Source organism: Stegodyphus dumicola, chromosome 3 (genome assembly GCF_044657685.1).
Source record: "Stegodyphus dumicola isolate Sdum_Otavi_A_Nest chromosome 3, ASM4465768v1".
In the NCBI taxonomy this organism is placed as follows: domain Eukaryota; kingdom Metazoa; phylum Arthropoda; class Arachnida; order Araneae; family Eresidae; genus Stegodyphus; species Stegodyphus dumicola.
In genome coordinates this window covers 122,187,275-122,209,431 of record NC_140770.1, presented here as the reverse complement: position 1 = coordinate 122,209,431, position 22,157 = coordinate 122,187,275, and the positions used below count along the sequence as shown (strand labels likewise).

General features: G+C 33.8%; 1 protein-coding gene across 3 annotated transcripts in view; it reads right to left on the bottom strand.

The window, feature by feature from the left end:
- The window catches only part of Rala (Ras-like protein A), a 157,827-nt gene that overhangs the window by 64,825 nt on the left and 70,845 nt on the right, over positions 1-22,157 (bottom strand). The window contains exon 1 of one of the 3 annotated variants that reach the window (XM_035360654.2): positions 21,853-21,999. The exons of 1 other annotated variant lie outside the window; for it this stretch is intronic. The gene's annotated coding sequence lies outside the window, so the exon portion shown is untranslated. Of the gene's footprint in view, positions 1-14,517; positions 14,537-21,852; positions 22,000-22,157 lie in introns of those variants that run through there. One more of the 3 variants, XM_085813262.1, reaches the window with a different exon arrangement.

Below are 22,157 nucleotides of genomic sequence, written 5' to 3'. Positions count from 1 at the left end.
AACACTCCCACCGCTTTCGGACTTCAGCTTTGAAGGATTTATTATCTGACAAATATAACGGTTGTAAGATTTTTGTCAAACCACCAGGAATTATTGCTTCAGTCATAGACAATTTTTGACATCTGGTTTTTACTGACTCAGAGAAATGAGCACGCATGGAATCCATTATGAATAGCCCCTTTGGTTGGAAAAAAGATCCCATACGACACTGCCAAACTTTTTGTAGCCACTCGTGCTTGATTATTTCGCACATCTAGCCGTTCTAGTTTGCACAAATAATTAAGTCATTAGGAAAATCTCCCTTCGGAATAGTCTTTTGTTTAAAAATGGTCATCGGCTTTAGCTTGCCACCGTTTGTGGCACGAGCTAACACACATGTAAATGACGTTTTTTCATGCCCCGTCATAAACACAGATACTGTTTTTGCTCCAGTTTAATCAACAGTTCTGTTTGCAGGAGAGTCGAAAGCTAACGGCGTTTCATCCATATTTATTATCTGTGACCGAAGAAGTTTTTTTTTTTTTTTTTTTGTCAATAATAGCTGTCACATATTTTAGAAAAGATGACTTTTTATCCTGCCAGGCCAATGGTAATTGTTGCCCGACTGTTGTTCTAGTACGCAGAGAAATATTTTTTCTTTTCATAAATCTGCTACACCTTCTTTGAAATCATTTATGTTCATTCGTTTTGCTATAAATTTTGTTTGTAAGCGAATTTTTACAGTCGAAATTGCTATTCCCTTTCCTCGTTGCTCCTTTATCCAGTTTGCAAGGTCGTCCTCTGGATTTGGCCACCTTACAGTACCACTTCTTTTGGCTCGTTTCTGTTGTGGCATATTTTTAAGTTCTTTTTCAGTTCTCCAACGTCGAATACATCTGTCGTCCACTTCAAACTTTCGAGCTGCTGCTCGATTTCCAGTTTGCTCAGCACGTCAAATTACATTAAGCTTAAAACCAGCAGTATAGCTTCTATGCCGTTTAGGGACATTTTCAAAAATTTTCCGCTCCCTTCTTACTTAAAAACTATCCAACAAGTACTTGTACCCAAACTGATGGGATCTGTATCTGGCAGAATGCCAAGAAAAACCCATTCATGCTGAAGGGAAAATACGTCAGAGTTCCAGAGTTCGAGTCGTGTCTGCCTTTGAAAAAATTGCAGAAAAGGCAGGGGTGGGGAGAGGATGGGTCCTGGAAGATTCATGGAATGGCAGAGGAGAGAGACTATTCAAATTGATGAGAATGTTGATTTGAAAGGGGGAAGAATGTTATTGTTCTGAGATCTCGTAGGGTGAATAAGGCATGTAGGTTCGTTCAAGGGAAAGAATGTAAACAAAATAACGTTCGCAAAAAGCAACTGAATGGTCTTTTGTGTGGGAACAGCACCAGTCTATGCACAATGACAAGGCCATCCAAACTATGTACAATGACCATCATAGGAAATATTTTATTTTTAGTGCACCTAAACGCCACACCCACTGAAAATTTAAGTTTCAAACACGTAAACGCCACGGCGTTTCTTCCGGAAATTACTTTAATATATAAATTAAAAGAAAATCATAGAATTAGAAAAGATAAAATTATAACTCTAAAAGTTAAAATTTAATAACACATTTATAATTGCTTATGCCAAACAGATGAAACTACCAAAAAAAGGAAACTTATACAATCATTGATATGAAATACATGATGTAGGTTTATTGCTTATTTCACAACCAGAAATTGTTGATATACATACAACACAATTTTGAAGCTTGCAAAGGTTTAAGCACAAATTCATAGCAATATGAGTGCAGGTGGAGAAGTTCAATCACAAAATATGCATAATAATTATAATAAGTAAATACATTTATCATTATTATATTACTTATAACAATCACTCACAGAAAAACGATATCATCATGAATAATTGCCATAATAAAAAATAAAAGAAATACATTCTTATTAGGTCGGGATTTTTCATATTGCTTGTTGTAATAGAATAGTTGCTATATCAAGAGTCACTACAGCAAGCATTTACTGTACAAATAATATGCCACCCAACCAATATAACAGCTGATGACTTGCACACCAAGAACCCAAGTTTCACACAAAAGTAAATCATGAATTGTTTTTATAGTATAAAAAAACTTAAAACCATTGTCCAAAAAAAATTTTTAAAGGTCATAAGATCCCCACATTTCATTTCACATGGTGTAAGAGCAACATACATTCTGTTGAAAAAGAAATAATCAAATGAAAAATAATTACTTATCTTACTACCATAGAAACTTAATATAACAACATAGTTTTTAAACATTTTTCTTTGAATGCTAAGTTTTTTTAATGTCTATACTTTACAGCAGTGGTTCTCAACCTTTTTTGCTGATTGCACTTCCTTAACCACTATTAACTAACGACTGCACCTTCTTTCCAAAACTAGAAAAATACATATACATTTATTTTAATTTAGATTTTTGATTTAGATAGTTTTGGAATTGAGGATTACTTGCAGTTTCTGCTTTGGTTGGTATGTTGGTTTTTCCCCCCTTGTAAGGAATCATTATGAATCTGTGGAGTTTTCCAGCTAACGAAAAGACAGCGCTACATTTTTCAGAAATACAGCAATTGAGTGTGTAGGACTTTCAAAAGAACATACATCAGGAATGCTTTACAATGACAAACTAGATGTGTCTCCAAATACAACTATTGATTGGTGCAGTTATTTGCAAGAAGTTTGTGCATCTGGAATGAAAAAAGAAGAATGTCAAACAATTACAACAGTGGATGCATTGTTGAAATAGATGAAAGTATAATGTGTTGCGTTCTTCAGCAACAGTGAATTTTTCTTGGGATTTGTAGAAAAAAATAAGAAAAAATTTCTGGTTCAGGTTCCTGATCATAATATGACAATGCTGAAAAACATTTGCTGAAGGAATTACTATCTTTTCTGATAGCTGGAGAGGCTACAGTATGAAAAAAATTGAGCGAGCTGGTTATGATGGTGCCAACCAAAAACACTGCAAAGAAAATAATGCAAGACAAAAATGTCATCATACAAAACATTAAGGAAAAAAAAGAAAGCAAGGTAAAAACATCGCAATTCTAAAACATCATGGTATAAAACATAGTCATAAAAAACTAAGCTGTTCAAAAACATCATAGCTTTGAAACATTGCTGTCAAAAATATTGTTATTACATATATGAATTTTCAGGCTTTAAAAACTTGCACATTAGCATAATGATTTGTAAGTGCTAGAAGGAATGAGAAATATTTTTACTTTTATATTTCTTATTTTTGAATTAATAAATTTTGTTGAAAAATATGAAAATTTAAACATTAAAAAAACTGAAAATGAGTAATGTTCGGTGTTGCAGTTAACAGAATTTTAAATTTATAGAATTAACTAATAAAGGTCATTAATTAATCTCTTTCATAAAGTTTTATTGGTAATTTTGCATGAAAAGTGTAGTCTAAAAATGATATAAAAGTAAAAATATTCTTTATTCCTTCTTGTACTCACGATATTATGCTAGCATGCATTTAAAACTTTTAAAGAAAAATACTCATGTCTGTGATGTTATCGTTGTGCAATGATTTGTAGGCACTTTAATTTTATGACAATGTTTTAAAACTGCGATGTTTCTCAACTGTATTATTTTCAATCACGATGTTTTGTACTACGGTGTTTTAGAACTGCAATATTTTCTCCTTGCTTTCTTTTCTACTACGGTTTTTACGCTGACGTTTTCGCCTTTTGTTGTTTTCTCCAAGATGTTTTTTTCAGTGATGCTTTTTCCCTGTAACTGGTTATTGGTTATAATTATTGGAAAATATATCATAAATAGAGTTCTGTAAATTCCCTAAGTGGCATATACACGCAAAATGCACAGAAGCTATGGATGCAGGAACAAAATGCAGACAGTGGTAGCAGGGCATTCCCTTCCAAGTTATCTTAGGGAATTCATTTGGAGAAAATATCAGGAAGAAAAGGAAAAAGACTGTTTTGAAGATATTTTTAAAGGAGATAGCTGAATAGTATCTACACACTAATATAAATATTGGCTGGATTGATTTCCATTTTTTTTTTTTTTTTTTAAATCCAATGGCATTCTATGTAGTGCCTTAGGACGGAACACGTAAATAATAATAATGCTGTGATAAGGTCACTTAAAGGAAGAAGAAACTGAAGATTAATATGGACAAGGATGTCTCGTGAGCATAAGATGAAAATTATTATTATTTAACTTTTGGTAACATTTTCAATAGTTGTTAAAATAGTTGTTATTAAAATAATTAAATTGTTGGCAATGTTAAAAATGCAAGCTTGAGAGCCACGTATTGCTCTCACAAGTAAAATGTATAGAATTTGATTTAAAAACAGATAGGTTTTTTTTTCTTGTTGATGGTATGTAGACATTTTTTTTGGGGGGGGCATTCAATAAAATTTTTATGCGGTGTTCCATCATTAGAATTTTCATTGGAGTTCAACACCACACCACTGAAGCATTAACCCTACACCACAGCAGTAAATATTAAAAATTGGTGGCAGCAGTGGGATTGTTCCTGAGAGTAAATTTAGGAACGGACTTTCTCGCCTTTGAACTTAAGTTTTATGTGAGCAGTCAAGACTTTCTTCTCTGCAAAAGAACGATCTAATTTTGAGTGCAAGGACAGTTTGCGTGGTGAAGCCTTTTCAGGAAGTGACAGTGTGTCGGAAGGAAACGCCGGAGAAAGCGTGATCTAGTGCCGCAAAATAATGAAATTTCCTGGAAGAGTATCCAAGTTAGTGCCAGGAGAGTCAATCGAAGGCGTCTTCAAATTGGCGAGTACCACTTTTGTGATTTTGGAGAAGTTATGCCAGTTATTCGAGACTAGGTTTATTTTGGATATAGCTCTGTTTTTGGGGATCAAAAGTTTTCTGGAGGTTATTAAAAGTTAGTCTTGTGGTTACTGTTGCTAATTGGAATTTAATTTGTTCTATTGTTTTAGTAACTGCTTAAATTGAATGAAATATTCTAAGAGTATGCTTTAGAAATATTTAGTTTTTAAATCAGTCCAGAGGAAAATATTTATATACTTGAGATAGAGCAGGAAAAGGTTGCCTCTTAATTAGCACTTTCGATATATGTTTTGTATGTAGGCATAGGTATTATCTTTTAGTGTTGTAAGGCAATTTGTGTAGATCTGTTGTTGTTTTTGTGTTTTTGTATTTTGGTGGAGGTTATTTTTCTTTAATTTTCCATAACGGGTAAGTTTATGAGGAAATTTACTAAAGCTCTGCTATTGGAGTTAGCGGAGGAGTTTGATACAAATGTGTCTCAGGCAAATAGAGTAAGAGAAATTAGGCAGGCTATTCTAAATGCTGTGGACTATAAAGAAGAAGCGGCGAAGGAATACGCAGCAAGAATTTGGGCTGCGGCTGAGCAGAAAAAAGCAGAAGAAATAGCCGAACAAAAGAGAGCAGAATGGAAACGCAAAAGAGCAGAGCGGGAATGTGAACAAGAGAGAGCGGAACGGGAACAGGAGCGAGGTTTTTAATTGGAAAAGTTAAAACTGATGAATATGGTTGAGACTAATAACCTATCTTCCGCAGTTTCAACAGCTGACCAATCTAGAGAAAAAAAGGTTAATTTGAAAGATCTAGCATCGCATTTTGAACCGTGTAATATAGATATTTCATTATTCTTTATGCTATTCGAGAAGCAAGTTCAAAAAGAGAACATTAAGGAGATTAATTGGGTCTCGTAATTAATTCCTTTATTACTTCACGATGTAGCCCAGTTAATAGTAAAAGAACCAGCAGACAAAGAGGACGATTATCAGCATGTTAAGAAATTAATCATGCATAAATTCAAGCTTAGTTCTTGGGCACTAAACACAAAATTTGAAGAACATTCTAGAAAAAACGGAATGTTATGGGGGGATTTAGTGTATGAATTGAGAGTGTATTTAGAGAATTGTTTGGATTCAGTGGAAGTTCAAGATTTCGAAAATCTTAAGGAACTTATGCTCACCGAGCAAATTAAGCAGCGAGTCCCTCTAGAAATAAGAGAGCACTACTTAGACAATTGGGAAGAATTTAAAACAACTTCCATTTTAGCAGAGAAATGCGACAAGTATGAGGCTTTGCGAAGAGATACGAGGAAGTTAGAACAGAGAGCGGGGTTAAAGAAACCATTTGAGAAAGATAGAGAGCGGTATGTAAATTCTAACTGTAGTTATAATCAGAAAAGTAGTGGTCATCACAGAATTAAATCAGAGGAGCATAGAAAAGTGGAGGCTCCTAAAAAAAAGCAAGTTTTCAATGAAGCAGGTTTCGAGAAACGGCGGAAAATAAGGTGTTACCAATGTGGAAAGGACGGACATATTTGACCTAACTGTCCATCGCTGGAAAAGAATAAGGCTAATCTGGTGAGTAATCTAGGAACGGAGAGTTAAGGAAAATGTTTTGAGCCATATTTCAAGAAAGCGGTAATTAATGGGATAGATAGAGAATATCTGAGAAATACTGGAGCTGGAATAGATCTGTGTAATAGTACTTGGATTAATACTAGTGACTTATTAGGGGAAACTGTATGGGTGAAACAGACTTTAGACACAGAATGTAAATGTTTACCTCTGGCGAAAATCACCACTGAAGGTGATTTTGGTGTGGTCACCACAAAGGCAGCGATTACTCCGGTACAGTTAAATAAAGAGTACTATTTGTTAGGAAATAAAGCTGCACAGTTAATAGAGGAAATTAGGGAACAACCGGTTCTTTTGAATGCTCTGGAAACTCATAGTCAGGCGCATGCACGCAGGAGAGTGCAGAAGATTCCAGATCAGAAGAAGAGAAAGAGATAAGTGAACGGGTGGTGAATAATGAGCTTTCAGGAGAAAGGAAGTTAATTAGTATTACAGAGGAGGCCATTAAAATTCCAGACATCAGTTTTGAAGAAAGGTCTATCCTTGCAGATGTTTTGCCAGCAGAATTCTCGGAAGCACAAAAAACTTGTGCTAGTTTAGCGGCCCTGTGGAAGAAAGGGGGAAAGTGAAAATGAAAAAGAGTTTATAATTGTCAAGGAAAGACTATTCAGAGTGGCAGGTTCTAAAAAAGGGGAAGATAAGCTTCAGTTGTGTGTGCCTCTCGTTTTTAGGAAAGGGATCTTGAAATTATGCCATGAGGAAATCTCTGGTCATTTAGGGGTAACAAAAACCAAGGATAGAATTTTGACACACTATTTCTGGCCTAATTGTTACCAGGAAATTGAAGAATTTGTGAGGACGTGTGATTTTTGTCAGCATGTAGGTCACAATAGGGATAAAATGCCCCGATGAAAATTGTGCCTGTTATATCAGAAGTGTTTAGCAGATTAAATATTGATGCAGTAGGACCTCTGATCCCTAGTTCACTTGAAAATAAATACTTAATTATGTCTATTTGTGTTGCTTCCAAATATCCAGATGCCATTCCTGTACAGAATTTAAGCTCTAAAAGTGTGATTCAAGCCTTGATACAAATCTTTTCTAGATCAGGTTTCCCTAAGGAAATTCAGTGTGATTTGGGTAGATTGTTTACCAGTGAACTTACATCTGAGTTTTTTAGCAAGTTTGGAATTAAGGTGTATCATTCTTCTGTGTGTCACCCTCAAAGCAATTCTGTTGAAAGGTTGCATTCCATCTTGAAAAGAGTATTGAAGGCTTTGTGCTTGGAAACTGTTAGCCATGAAAGCACAGGTTTTAGTCCCTGCGAGTTAGTACATGGAAAAAATTTAAGAACGCCTCAAACGATCATGTACGAAAATTGGCTAGAGGAAGAAATTTCAGACTCCACTGTGGTCAAGTATGTTCAGACTTAATAAGTAGATTAAAGAAGTGTCAGGAACTGGCTGTAGAAAGAATGAAAGAGTGTCAGAGTAAAAGGAAGCTCTGGTATGATTGCAACGCTGTTACGAGAAGGTTTAAGGTCGGAGATCTTGTGCTTGTTTTAGCCACGTCTAAACCACACAATATGGCTTTAAACTGGATAGAGCCAGGTAAAGTAAATAGTGTGATTTCTGAAACCAATTATATGGTAGAGATTCCGGGTAAGCGTAGCAGTGACACCATTTATCATGTAAATTTGATGAAACCTTATCATCAACGTCCTGAGTTTGTGAATCTTGTGATGGAGGAGGTCATGGAAGATATTGAGGGAGAAGTGGATATTGCTTATCCCTTGGCTGATCCAACTCATATAGATTTTTGGAAAATAGTTGGAGATAGTAAGCTAGAAAAAAATAGCTTCGGCAGAGGAAATAAGAAAACTCCAGTAAGTTATAGGGAAGTATGGAGCGGTGTTTTTGTCTGACCCCGTCTGTACATTTTTGGTCGAAATGAATAATAAATTGTTGGATGAGACTCCGTTTAGAGACAGGCCATACCAAATGTTGGCGAGACAAACTGACATCTTAAAAGAGGAAATTAGGCTGTTGCTTGAGTTAGAAGTCGGGCAATCTGATTATGCTTCGCCTGTGATCTTAGTAGAGGTCCAAGGAAAAGATCCTCATCCTTGTATAGACAGACTACAGAAAATTAAATTAAAAAACTATGACCGAATTTTTCCCTCTTCCCAATATTGAAGAAGTTGCAGAAAAAGGTCAACGCAGCTCCATTTATCACAATCATGGATCTAACCAAAGGATACTTCCAGATACCACTCACAGAGCATGCATAGAGGTATGCCGCATTTGTGATGCTTTTTGGATCTTTCATCCTGAAGAAAATGATGTTTGGGCTTTTAAATGCACCTTTTTATTTTTGTAAATTTATCACTCAAGTTTTAGGAAGTCTGGACAATTTTGTTCTATCGAATATTGACATCGCAGTTTTTTTCGCCGACTTGGGACAGGCATATGAAGGATTTGGATGTGGTTTGAGGTCGCCTTTAGGAGGCTAAATTGACTGCTAAGCCCGTGAAATGCAAATTTGCCCAAGACCATGCGAAATTTCTGAGTCAAGAAGTAGGGTCTGGGAAAAGGTCATCTAGTGGGGCCAAGATTCAAGCAATCAGAGTTTTTCCGATCCCTACTACTAAAACACAGATACGTAACTACCTTGGTACTGTGGGCTACTATGCAAGGTATATAAAAGACTACGCGCATATTGCGGCACCATTGACAGAAGCTTTGGAGAGGGAAAACAAAAAAGAAAAAGTGATTTGGACAAAAGAGTGCAACGAGGCTTTCAATAAACTGAAGACCAAACTAGTAAAAAGTCCGGTTTTATTTGCAGCTGATTATTCTAAAGAATTTATGGTGCAGGTATAGTGTTGTCTCAAATTCAGGATGAGGAGGAACACCATATACTGTATCTTTGCAAAAAGTTTACTTAAGCAGAGCGAAATTATAGCACCATTGAAAAAGAACTAGCGGCCATAATTTATGGACTGAAGAAACTAAATCATTACTTAGACGAACAAAAATTAAAGATCCAGATGGATCATAACCCATTGACTTTTTTAAACAAAATGATGGAATCAAATTCTCGTTTGACTTACTGAGCATTGTGTCTCCAGCAGTACAACTTTGAAATTGTTCATAGGCCAGGAAAATTACACGGTAATGCAGCTGGCTTGAATCGTGCCCTAGTCTAGTTACTGAATATCACTAGTGGATACAATGCAAGGTAAAAGTTAGTGAAAGTTATTTTTGTACCGTTTTGGAATTATATTTGTGTAGATTCAAAATTTACAGCTTTTTGTTGTATTTTTGCATTTATGTTATCTAGAAATAAGTGCAGATTAATGTAACTGGCTTCTCTATTATCACTTAAATGGTTACCACTTGTGTTTTGAAAGAAGTGAAAAGTATTTAGAATTTTTCCTTCCATAGTCAAGAAAAATTCCTTTATGAGGGGAGGAGTTGTGATAAGGTCACTTAAAGGAAGAAGAAACTGAAGATTAATATGGACAAGGATGTCTCGTGAGAATGAAATGAAAATTATTATTATTTAACTTCCGAATACGTTTTCAATAGTTGTTATTAAAATAATTAAATTGTTGGCAATGTTAAAAACGCAGGCTCGAGAGACACGTATTGCTCTCGCAAATAAAATGTATAGAATTTGATTTTAAAAAAGATAGGTTTTTCTCTTGTTGATGGTATGTAGACATTTTTTGGGGGGCCGTTCAATAAAATTTTTATGCGGTGTTCCATTATTAGAGTTTTCATTGGAGTTCAACACCACACCACTGAAGCATTAACACTACACCACAGCAGTAAATATTAAAAATTGGTGGCAGCAGTGGGATTGTTCCTGAGAGTAAATTTAGGAATGGACTTTCTCGCCTGTGAACTTAAGTTTTATGTGAGCAGTCAAGACTTTCTTCTCTGCAAAAGAACGATCTAATTTTGAGTGCAAGGACAGTTTGCGTGGTGAAGCCTTTTCAGAACGTGACAGTGTGTCGGAAGGGAACGCCTGAGGAAGCATGATCTAGTGCCGCAAAATAATGAAATTTCCTGGAAGAGTATCCAAGTTAGTGCAAGAAGAGTCTATTGAAGGCGTCTTCAAATTGGTGAATACCATTTTTGTGATTTTGGAGAAGTTATGCCAGTTATTCAAGACTAGCTTAATTTTGGATATAGCTCTGTTTTTGGGGATCAAAAGTTTTCTGGTTGTTATTGAAAGTTAGTCTTGTCGTTATTGTTGCTAATTGGAATTTAATTTGTTTGTTCTATTGTTTTAGTAACTGTTTAAATTGTATGAAATATTCTAAGGGTATGCTTTAGGAAAATTTAGTTTTTAGATCAGTCCAGAGGACAATATTTATATAGTTGAGATAGAGCAGGAAAAGGTTGTCTCTTAATTAGCACTTTCGATATATGTTTTGTATGTAGGCATAGGTTATTATCTTTTAGTGTTGTAAGGCAATTTGTGTTCAGAATTATTAGGGTATTATTCAGTTTTGGAGAGATAGACCTGTTGTTGTTTTGTATTTTGGGGGAGGTTGTTTTTGTATTTTGGGGGAGGTTATTTTTCTTTAATTTTCCATAATGGGTAAGTTTATGAGGAAATTTATTAAAGCTCTGCTATTGGAGTTAGCGGAGGAGTTTGATACAAGTGTGTCTCAGGCAAATAGAGTAAGAGAAATTAGGCAGGCTAATCTAAATGCTGAGGACTATGAAGAAGAAGCGGCGAAAGAATACGCAGCAAGAATTTGGGCTGCGGCTGAGCAGAAAAAAGCAGAAGAAATAGCTGAACAAGAGAGAGCAGAACAGAAACACGAAGTTAATTTTAAAAAAAGATAGGTTTTTCTCTTATTGATGGTATGTAGCCATTTTTTTTTTTTTTTTTTTTTTTTTTTGGGTGGGGGCGTTCAATAAAATTTTTATGTGGTGTTCCATCTTTAAGAGTTTTCATTGGAGTTCAACACAACACCGTTGAAGCATTAACACTACACCACAATGCTCTTAACAAATGGCTCTGAATTCCATTTGCTCTAGCTTTGTTCTATATTTTTATGACTGTTTTCTTTACACTGTTAACATTGGTTAATCTTTGGATTATGGTAAGTTGGCAATTTTTTGGCGAAAATTTGGCAACCAACCCTGCTACAGCAACCTGCTAGTTTTTGTTTGGACGCCATTTTGTTTTCACGAAGTAAAGGCATGTTTTTTTTTTTTTTTTTTTTACTCAACATTTTTTTTCCAACAATCTGCTAACCGAATTACCCTTATGCTAGAACTTTTATGGAACAAAAGTGCTTAATCATGAAGAAGATTAGGTGCGAAATTGGGAGAAAGTGCAGAATCGCAAACCGCTTGCCGCGTTTTTAAGAATTGCACATATACGGTATCCATGTACATTTTCACTTAAAAAAACATTCCAGAATTGCACAAAAATGGCATTGTGCACACTCCTGACTTTATCCATGTACACTGCTAAAGTCCTAGCTAGTAACCTTTATCGCCTTACCTAAATGTTGCCAAACTACCTGTCAAAATATTTCAAAGATTAGCCTTAACATTTATACACTTTCCACAAAGTGACTCCTGTTTTATTACATAATGGTAAGACAGAAATTTTGGAAAGCTGTTGACAAGATCATGAATCTCTTCTCTCTGCTCACCATCGCAGGAGCTCTATCAATTGCTGAGCTGATCAACTTATTTATAGTAATATTTTCAGAGTTGTTAACTGCTAAAAATATGTCTTGTTCTTTAATGTGTTCTGTTAACAGTATAATATCTACCAGCTTCTCTCTTATCATGAAATTATCAAACACAATTCTTGCGAAAATGGCCAACTGAGCTGTATCAACTATATCAATCGATTTGTTAAGTTGCAGGGAGAAATAGCTGCAGCAATCAAAGTCAGTTTCAAGTTGTGAGGAAACGTCAGAACTCATAACCTCAACCCGACTCATTACTCTAGTTACAGAAATCTGTACAGATTTAATAGCAGATATTATCCCAGCTTTATTTTTGAAACTATCAAATAATGCATCTGCAGCTTCTAAAAATGCAGTAATGTAGTTTTGATTATTTCATTGTCTTTGAATGGTTTTTTTTTATTGTGTGCTATAATCCTTGAAACTCGGAATGATGGCTCAGTTGCTGCTTTCTTCTTGTTTAATAGTCTTAAAAAAAGTTGATTGTTGAGCATTAAGTTTAGATTTTAGCTGCCTTGTCTTTTCAGTGCAGAATTAACAGGAAAATCCTTTTGAATCCCAGCACGAACAGTTTTAAAGTGACATTTGATGTTACCTTTCTTTCCAACTGATACACTTCAGCACAGTAACACACAGTCCTTTATCTGGGTAAAGAAGTAATCAGTGTCCCATTCCAAATGAAAAAGATAAGTTTTTTGCTTTTTGCCTGAACATGTCATCATCAGAACAGACCTAGCTTAGTAATAATACATAAATCAAAGTATCCACGTTACCAAATGCCTAATATACACATGAAAAATATAACATGCACAACCTCACATGTATACAATCAACTACTATGAAATGAGGCTGACAATGGCAGATACATGGCAGAAACAAGCAGTTGTTGTCATCAGTGTCAGCTTAGTGCAGGAATCAAGGTTAGCCAACCAGAACGTTAACATGATCTACTGAAAATGTTTCCACGAGTACTCGTAGCTTGAAATTGATGATTTGAAGATCACTGGGTAAAAGTATGTTTACGGGTACCCCTTAGCGAAACTTGGCGATTTTTGGCGGTACATGGATACCGAGTTTGTTCAATTCTTTGACTTATATTGGCTTGTGTAGCAGCGATTTTTGTGGAAAAAATCACCGTTACAGAAAGCCAAAATAGCAAGACACAGAATTGCACAAACTGGGATCCATGTACACATCAACCTATTTTCACTTAAAAAGACCTCCCAGAATTGCACAAAAATTGCATTGCGCACTCCCTTGACTTTATCCATGTACACATTGACCTATTTTCACTTAAAAAAATCAGAGAATTGCACAAACTAGGTTTTGCGTACTCCCTTTATCCATGTACACATCGAACTATATTCACTTAAAAAGTCAAAGGAGCAGCCAACAAAAAATATATATAATCTAAATAAACTACATTTTAAATCAAATAATGAAATAACATAAAAAAGAAAAAGGTTGATCTTTACATTATGGTAACTTGGCGATTTTTTGGCGAAAATTTGGCAACCAACTCTCCTATAGCAACCCTCTATTTTTTTTCCCCGCCGCCATTTTGTCTTCACGAAGTAAAGACATGTTTCTTTTCTTCTTATCTACTGAACACTTCTTCCAACAATCTACTAGCCGAATTACACTTATGCTAGAAATTTTATCAAACAAAACTGCTTAATCATGACAAATATTCACTGCAAAATTGGGAAAAAGTGCACAATACCATACACCTTACGCGTTTTTCAAAATAACACATACACATAAACCATGTACACGCCAACTTATTTTTACTTAAAAAAACATCCCAAAATTGCACAAAAATGGCATTGTGCACACTCTTCACTATATCCATGTACACTGCTTTTTTCTCATAAATTAGAAAAATTTCACGAAAATACATGACAATTTTCTCAATCTTTAAACCCGGTAAAAAGAACATATATGAAATTACCTGATCGCGAAAAAGTATTTACCCTTTACAAATATGAACATTTCCACATATAAAATAAATAAAATATCCAAAAACTTTTACCTCTAAATCATCTATTACATTATACACGTCACCAACAAATTCATACCGCAAGTATTACAAATACTTAGTATCAAATATTTAAATTATTTCCATGCACGTTTATTTCAACTTAAACGTATACCAAATTCCTACAAACATAATATTCACAAAATAACTATCATTTCATTAAAATATAATTAAATTCAAAAACACTACTTAAAATATAAATAAGCACATACATTAAATTCATAAAATTTACCTTACAATCCTAATTACTTTAAACTAAATCACTGCTAATAACAATTTTCCCAATAATACCAAATTCCTTTCCACCTTACATTTAGAACAATGCATAAAAATAATATCCTCAAATAATTAAAAATACTAACTTACCTAATCTTCTTCAGAATCTTGATTACGTGGCGGATACACTTTTCTAATTCATTCAATAAAATTTTTCAAAGATTTTTTCTGCGAATTTTTCCTCCATACTTCCTCCGCTAAATAAAAAGCAAACTTCTCTTTATCACAATGCCTAAATACCCATTTTGAATCACTTTAGTTAGGGCCATGGGATCCAAAAATTACACAACACTGTTTCACACAACACAGAATAAAGCTAAACACAAAATTTCCACATTTTTTTCCCGATTTCCCCCCTTTTCCGATTAAAGAACCGTAATTCGTCCATTAATATCACATGACATATCCCATGATCTCTCATTTCCCTCACGCAAAATAATGCGTAATCGGAACTGAGTACTGCTCACATTATTACCAAAGTCCCAGGTAGTAACCTTTATCGCCTCCAAAATGTCGCCAAACTACCAATTACCATATTGTAAAGATCAACCAAGAAAAATCATCTTTGCACTACACAAAGGAAATATCCACCTACCTTATTTATGAATTAACATGTCTTCAGTCAAACAAAATTCCTTGACCGCATCCAAAAACTTCCTAAAATTATCTGAACTAGAATCTGTATAGTGGCATCGCCACATAAATTCACAAAATAAGAGTAAAAAATATCCTCCACAGCGCTGTATTGTCTGACCATACGCATCTCCTTACATAAACATGACACTTAATAATGGCTACTAAGTAAACCTTCATTTACACACCAGTCAAGTAATGTTCTTTTCTCCTTTCTTTACAAATCATACAGAAATTTCAAATTAATCTTACCACATTCAGTCAGTTTACCATCTAAACCAGAAAACAGTAATTTACTTCCTAAACAACATACACAATACGCCCTTACAAATTCACAGCAATCATGCAACCGATTACGTCATAATAGGCTTTCCATAACATTCAATTACTCAGGCTACCATAAATAAACCATCACTCAGCGATAAATGAAATGACAACTTCGCGATAATATAAGGGCTACCCTTCTCCCTACTCTAACCAATCACTGACCTAATCCCTTCGCACTGGGTAGCGCAAATGCGCGCTTATCGCGGAGGCCGGCAGTGTCTTACACTAGCGTCTGTCCAGGGCCGGGAGCTTTTTTGCTATTAAGCCTAAATCCGTTAAATTTACGAAGTATCAATGCATTGCTTAATAATGCTCTATAGAGTATTTAAACGGCTTATGCCTTATAGATATTATTATATATACTTTAATTACCTTATTTCTTGTATAAATGCATATTTTACACATTTTCATTACTCACCATTTTATGACTTTTAACATTATACATCTGAAAACTAAATATATTACTTAAAAGTCTCTTTTCGTATGAAAAATTTGAAAACAGGGATCTACACACAGTCCTACGTTACATTCCTTGCACTCGTAATAACTCATTTGCCGTTTTGAAGGATTTAAAAAAATTTTCTATTGTGGATGACCATGGAGAAGTACTTGCTTTTGACGTACTCGGCATACAGATGTCCGAAATGTCCTCATCATCATTAGATTCGCCAGATTCTTTATGACCAGAATATATCATAGTATCACTATCACTACTATCAGAATCTGTTTCAGAATCAATAACTGGAATATTTTGCATCATTTCTGCTATTTCATGGTCTGTTAAACATTTTCGACGCTTCGACATTGCAACGGTAAAAACAGAAAGAATTCACGTCTAACAAGATCTAATTAATTAAGACACAATAACACGCCGAATAAATACTAATTCAGAAGTCAAACAACAAAAATCAGCGTTCAACGCTGATTTTTGTTGTTTGACTTCTGAATTAAGATCTAATTATTTTCTAAAAACTGAACTGCAAAACGAAATACCCAACGCTTTAGTGAAGATAAAATGGTACTTTTCCGTTTTGCCAGCGCAAGCGATAAAGTCGCCAATAATGGTACAACCGATGCCAAACGGAATATTCTCGCTGGTAACCTTTTACGCCTCATTTTTAAAACAAGTCGCAGCTTTTTTTAAATCAGATTGATTGTTTCTTTCAATACTGGCATATAATTACATGGAATTTTTATCAGATAGTTCAGTTTTATGTCTAAGGCCGTTTTCGGTAATTACGTCAATTAGAATGCAATCACAGCACTTACCCGAAGCAGAAAATATAGAAAAGGTAAAGCCAAGGGTTAAATTCATCCATTCTAATGAGAATGCATTAGCGAAGTAAAGCACTGCAGTTTTACATAATTTCTGAGTAAGCTATTCGTACGAATTGAAATATTTCTTGCATTTAAACTTGTGTTCGAAATTAAGATTTAACTTGAAATTAATGTAGATAATTACTGAGAGCATTAGATTTTTGTAGAGTATTTTACGTGAGATGAGATCGCTTGGGGTCATGTGATATAAACCGGCGAATCAGAATGTTGAACCATGAAAGCATAGTAAATTCTTAAATTAATGTCTTTTTACAAATTTATTGTCTTTATTTATTGGCTTTTTATAAAATTTTAAGCGATATTAAAATGTTTATGCCTGCAAAATGAAAAATTCTTAGAACTAACATTTTTTAAATATTTTTTATGTGTATACTGTATGTTGTCGCCAATAAAGTCTGCTTGGCGAGATTTGCGCCGGCGAAACGGAAAAGTACCGATAAAACTTCTCTACTTACAATAAACAACTACCACGAGCAAATGTAAAGAGACGTTATAAATCATGCCATTCGGAAACATTTATTTTCCCTTTTGTTTATATAATCAAAAACACGTGTATGTGAGTCATGCTTTTCTCATTTCGAGTAAAAGGCCTAATGTACATGTACCTGAAACCATATGGACATACAGTGACATCATGTGGCAGAAATTATAGTTTTGAAAACGTTCCAGGACACTGGCACAAATACATGACAGTCGGGGCTGAACGGGGAAACGCTCTGGCACGCCTACATGTCGGCCGGGAAGTGAGTGTGTTCGTTGCTGGCACGTAGACGTGAGAGTTCTCGTGAAGGGGCTAAAGATATGTATAAAGAAGCAGATTACAGTCTAAAGTCTTTAATCCGGACTTGTCGGGACTTCCGAGATTCCGGATTATCGATTTTTCCGGTTTATAGATCATCAGTTTAAATCTGGTAAGATGGCATGCAGAAATTATAAAATTAAAAATATGAAACCGCAATTTATGAAATAAAGAACAATTATAATCTAAAGATTATCAAAATTTACAAAAAAAAAGCTTAATATTTATTTGTTTACTTTATTAAACATTTCTTTCAACGCACGCATGCATAAAGCATACATTACGCATAGTCGAAATTAGAAAATTGCAACCAGAAAACTATTTGATTTGTATTCGTGATATTTATAACGACGAGGAATTTGATTTAAATCGTATCAAAGACAGAGTACATCGTGATGAAATACTACATTTAGTAAGGAATTATAAGCCGAATAAAATAAAAACATCTGTCCTGAAGATAAGGATAGTGCTGACAGATCAACTTCCAGTTCATTGCGCGCCACGACGTCCCCCTCCCCGCGCAGAGCAGTGTGAAATTGATAAACAGATTTCGGAATGGTTAGAGAAACAAAGGAGACTTTATCCATTTTTTGCAGTAATTCCACTTTTTGTTTGATAGACATCGAAACATGCTTTCCCTTTGCAGATGATCCTTTTGCAGCTCCAGCATCAGAAATTCTATTTGACATAATCAAAAGTTCGAACTTACTTTTATAAAATTGCTCTAACTGTCTGCAAAAAATAATACGCCGGATCCAATTCGAAGATTAAGGAACAATGCAATCTGCAACATTAACTGAAATAGATAATTAGATAATTTTAGCTTAGCTTATACTGTCCGTTATACATTTAACGCGCATGTGTAAGCGTATTATGGGCATGCGTGCACGCATATGCACTTGCGTAAACATATCTGCGCATGCATCAATGCATCGGATTATAGATCATTCCGAATTATGGGTGTCCTGTTAACGACTTTTGACTGTATTTTGGTAGAAACAAAAAAGCTGACCAATACTGACATTTTCATCACTTAGCAAAATTATGTCAACGAGGTATTGCTAAAATTTCACATGCAACAACTAATCTTGTATATACACCTATAGGAAAAAAAAATCACTTCATGAAACATGATCTAATGATTTAGAAAAACCTTCTGATGTTTCCTATAGATCTGTTAACATACAGTCCAAAGTCGTTAATTTGGACACCCATAATCCGAAATGATTTATAATCCGGACCTCAAAGCTACAAACTTTCTGCGCATGCGTCGAGTTGACGCTTAAGACTTTTACGGCTGCGAATATGCGTTTACGCTCGCGCGTTTCAAGTATAACGGACGGTATAAGCTAAGCTAAAATTATCTAATTCAGTTAATGTTGCAGATTGCGTTGTTCCTTAATCTTCGAATTGGATTCGGCTTATTATTTTTTGCAGACTGTTAGAGCAATTTTATGAAAGTAAGCTTGAACTTTTGATTATGTCAAATAGAATTTCCGATATGACTGAAGGCAGGGAAATTTCTAAATAAAGTAAGTGGTTCTTTCCTTTGTGCAGTGCTAAGATGAATTTCCTTTTTTATATTATTTGATTGTTTGATTTAAAATGTCATTTCTTGATATTATATATTTTTTGTTGGCTGCTCTTTTGACTTTTTAAGTGAAAATATGTCGATGCGTACATGGATATCGAGTTTGTGCAATTCGACTTGTTATTTTGGCTTTGTGTAATGGAATCACCGCAACACAAAGCCAAAATAACAAGCCAAAGAATTGCACAAACTTCGTATCCATGTGCAGCCAAAAATCGCCAATATTTGCCAAGTGGCACCCGTAAATGTAATTTTACCAAAGTCTTTACCCAAGAAATGTTTCCAAGAGCTAAGAATAACTTCGGATATAGCAAATATTACAGAATTGGAAGTTCACGAGAAAGTGTTGAAAATGCAAACTTCAATTCTATAATTTCTGATTTTTTTTTTACTTTCCTGAACTGAATTTATGTCCTTTTCATATTTAAATTTAGCTTCCCTCAACAGTTTGATTGTTATTATCATAAAATGAGTATGTATGCACACATTGTTCGAGATTTATCTTATTTTGTCTACTTTCTATAGTATAAATTAAAAATATTTTCCTTGAAGTGCCCAGTTTGTTACCTACTTAAAATTTCTCCTAGTAATATTTTTTCCAAGAGTTAACATTAATAGACAAAGTTTTAATAAAACTATTTTGAAATACTTAAAAATTAAAGAATAAATTTAAACAGCATTTTCCCTCTCCCCAAGAAAATAGGTATTCATGCTGAATATTTTAATAAATTTGAATTACTGGCAATTAATTATAAACATTACCATTACTTATTAATATTAATCAGGCTCATTATTTATTAATAAGGTTTTCAATTTTTTAAATCCTAAAAACAAATAATATGAAAGTTTGAATGATGAATGCTTTGTACGATTTACGATACCAATTATTTTTCCTTCTTCCAAAAAGCTAATTTTTTTTAGCATTGAAAACATTACTTAATAAGAGATTTTGATAATTTTTAAATATTTATGCTCTTAAACTTCTTGAAATGCCTACAAACAAGTTTAAGAACATAAATATTTCAATGTTCTCAAAACTTTTATAAAATACTTTTCAACATCCCATTTTGGCTCTAGTGTAGAATTGGGTGCCCCTTCGATTTGCGACATTTTTTAAAAAATTTTGGCGATGAAACCTCACTTCTAGTTACCACGATAGTTTTAACTTTGTTTTAGCTTCCCGATTTTATTTAAAATGAAAATAGATTTATGTGTACATGGACATATTTAAAGCAGTGCGTAATGCCTAAGTTGTTTTTTTTAAGTAAAAACAGATCGATGTGTACATGGACACAGATCTTGGGCAATTCTTTGACTTCTTATTTTGATTTTTTGTAGCGGCCATCTTGAAATTGTGCCTTCCTGGCGCCGATCTTGGCGTCAAAAAAGAATCGCCAATAAACAAGGGGCACCCAATTGTAAACTTTTAACATAAAATTTTAAAAAAAAGGTCTCCCTTTGATTTGTAAGTAGTTTCACAAAAACAAATATGATTATGAATTTTGTACAATTTTTCGATTTTTGCAATACGTAATGATGTTACGTACTGCAAAAAACATGTTAATATTTATGGCTCATTAGCTTATTATGTAAGCAAATGACCTTAAATGCATACTTCAAGTTAAAATCAATATCTAAAAAATCTATTCTACTTATCAATTTATTTAATAAAGATGCTCTCAAATTACTGATGTTTATATTAACAGAAATAAACCTACACTACATTAGATGCTTTCAAATTACTGATCTTTATAGTAACAGAAATAAACCTACACTATATTAAATAACACATGAAGCATGAGATAATCTCCAATGTAAACTCCAAAATTCTGGAATGGAACAGCACATTTACTTCTCAGAGAAACTGCATTATGTATTTACTTAATAATACACACTTTGCAACTACCAAAAAGTATATGGTAGCAGAGATAATATAACTAAACTATTTTTTTTTTTTTCAAATTATACATGTTAAAACTTACAATTACATTAATCTTCCTATTTCTCATTTAAGATAATCATGGTTCTTAATTTATCATACGATGCTCATATTTAATGTCAATGCTAAAATAAATTACTAGTAATGAATGTTAAGGAAAAAAAAAAATAGTATGTTAAACTCAATATTCGCCTGTCTCTGTCCTTACGAGTACAATAGTATTATTAATAAATTAAGGTCAAACATTCTTAAAATTAAATCAAAGAATGCAAGTAAAGGCATGCAAGAGAAATTAAATGTCAACTTTTGATATTAATCATTGTATTAAAAAATATGACACAATAGGAATTAACTTATTAATACTTTCAGCAAAAACCAATGTCTGAAACTCGATTTATATCCCTCAGAGACAGACGGAAAACGACAGCGAATAAATCAGCATAAACAAATGTCTGAAACTCTGTTTATATCCCTCAGTGACACACGGAAAACGACAGCGAATAAATCGTTTCTTGCATGGCATATGAACTAAAATTTGTATGTAGCTATTAATTAAGAGAAATATACAAAGTATAAATCTGCTTGTCAAAATAATATGAGTACAGATGCACTAAACATTCACAAAGTGTTTAAAAGTACTTTCAAAATACGATCGCGAAAATGATACTCGTACAAAAAAAAGATTTCATACGCAAGCTATCATCATATTAATTCATTTTTTGACAGTCAGCTATAGATGATTGAGAATATGATTTTTTTCAAACAACATATAAGAAACAAGATATGGTAATAACTTACTTTCCAAGACACACGCCCACAAAACACTTCAAAACCGATAAACTTTAAAGTACAGAATTTACCCACCTGTCATAATCACAGATGTTGCCAGAACTACTGTTAAAAATCAATTATTGTCATTTGTATTGATATTATTCTAACAGTTATGAATATTATTCATAAGTCTTTAAAAATACTGATATACTATAAACTTTAATAATTCTTTTGATAACTATTATCATTTTTACTTTCAAAATGTTAACTGTCACATTTGTAATTCATTAACAATAACAATGAAAAACTCCGAAAAGGTAGAATATATTTTT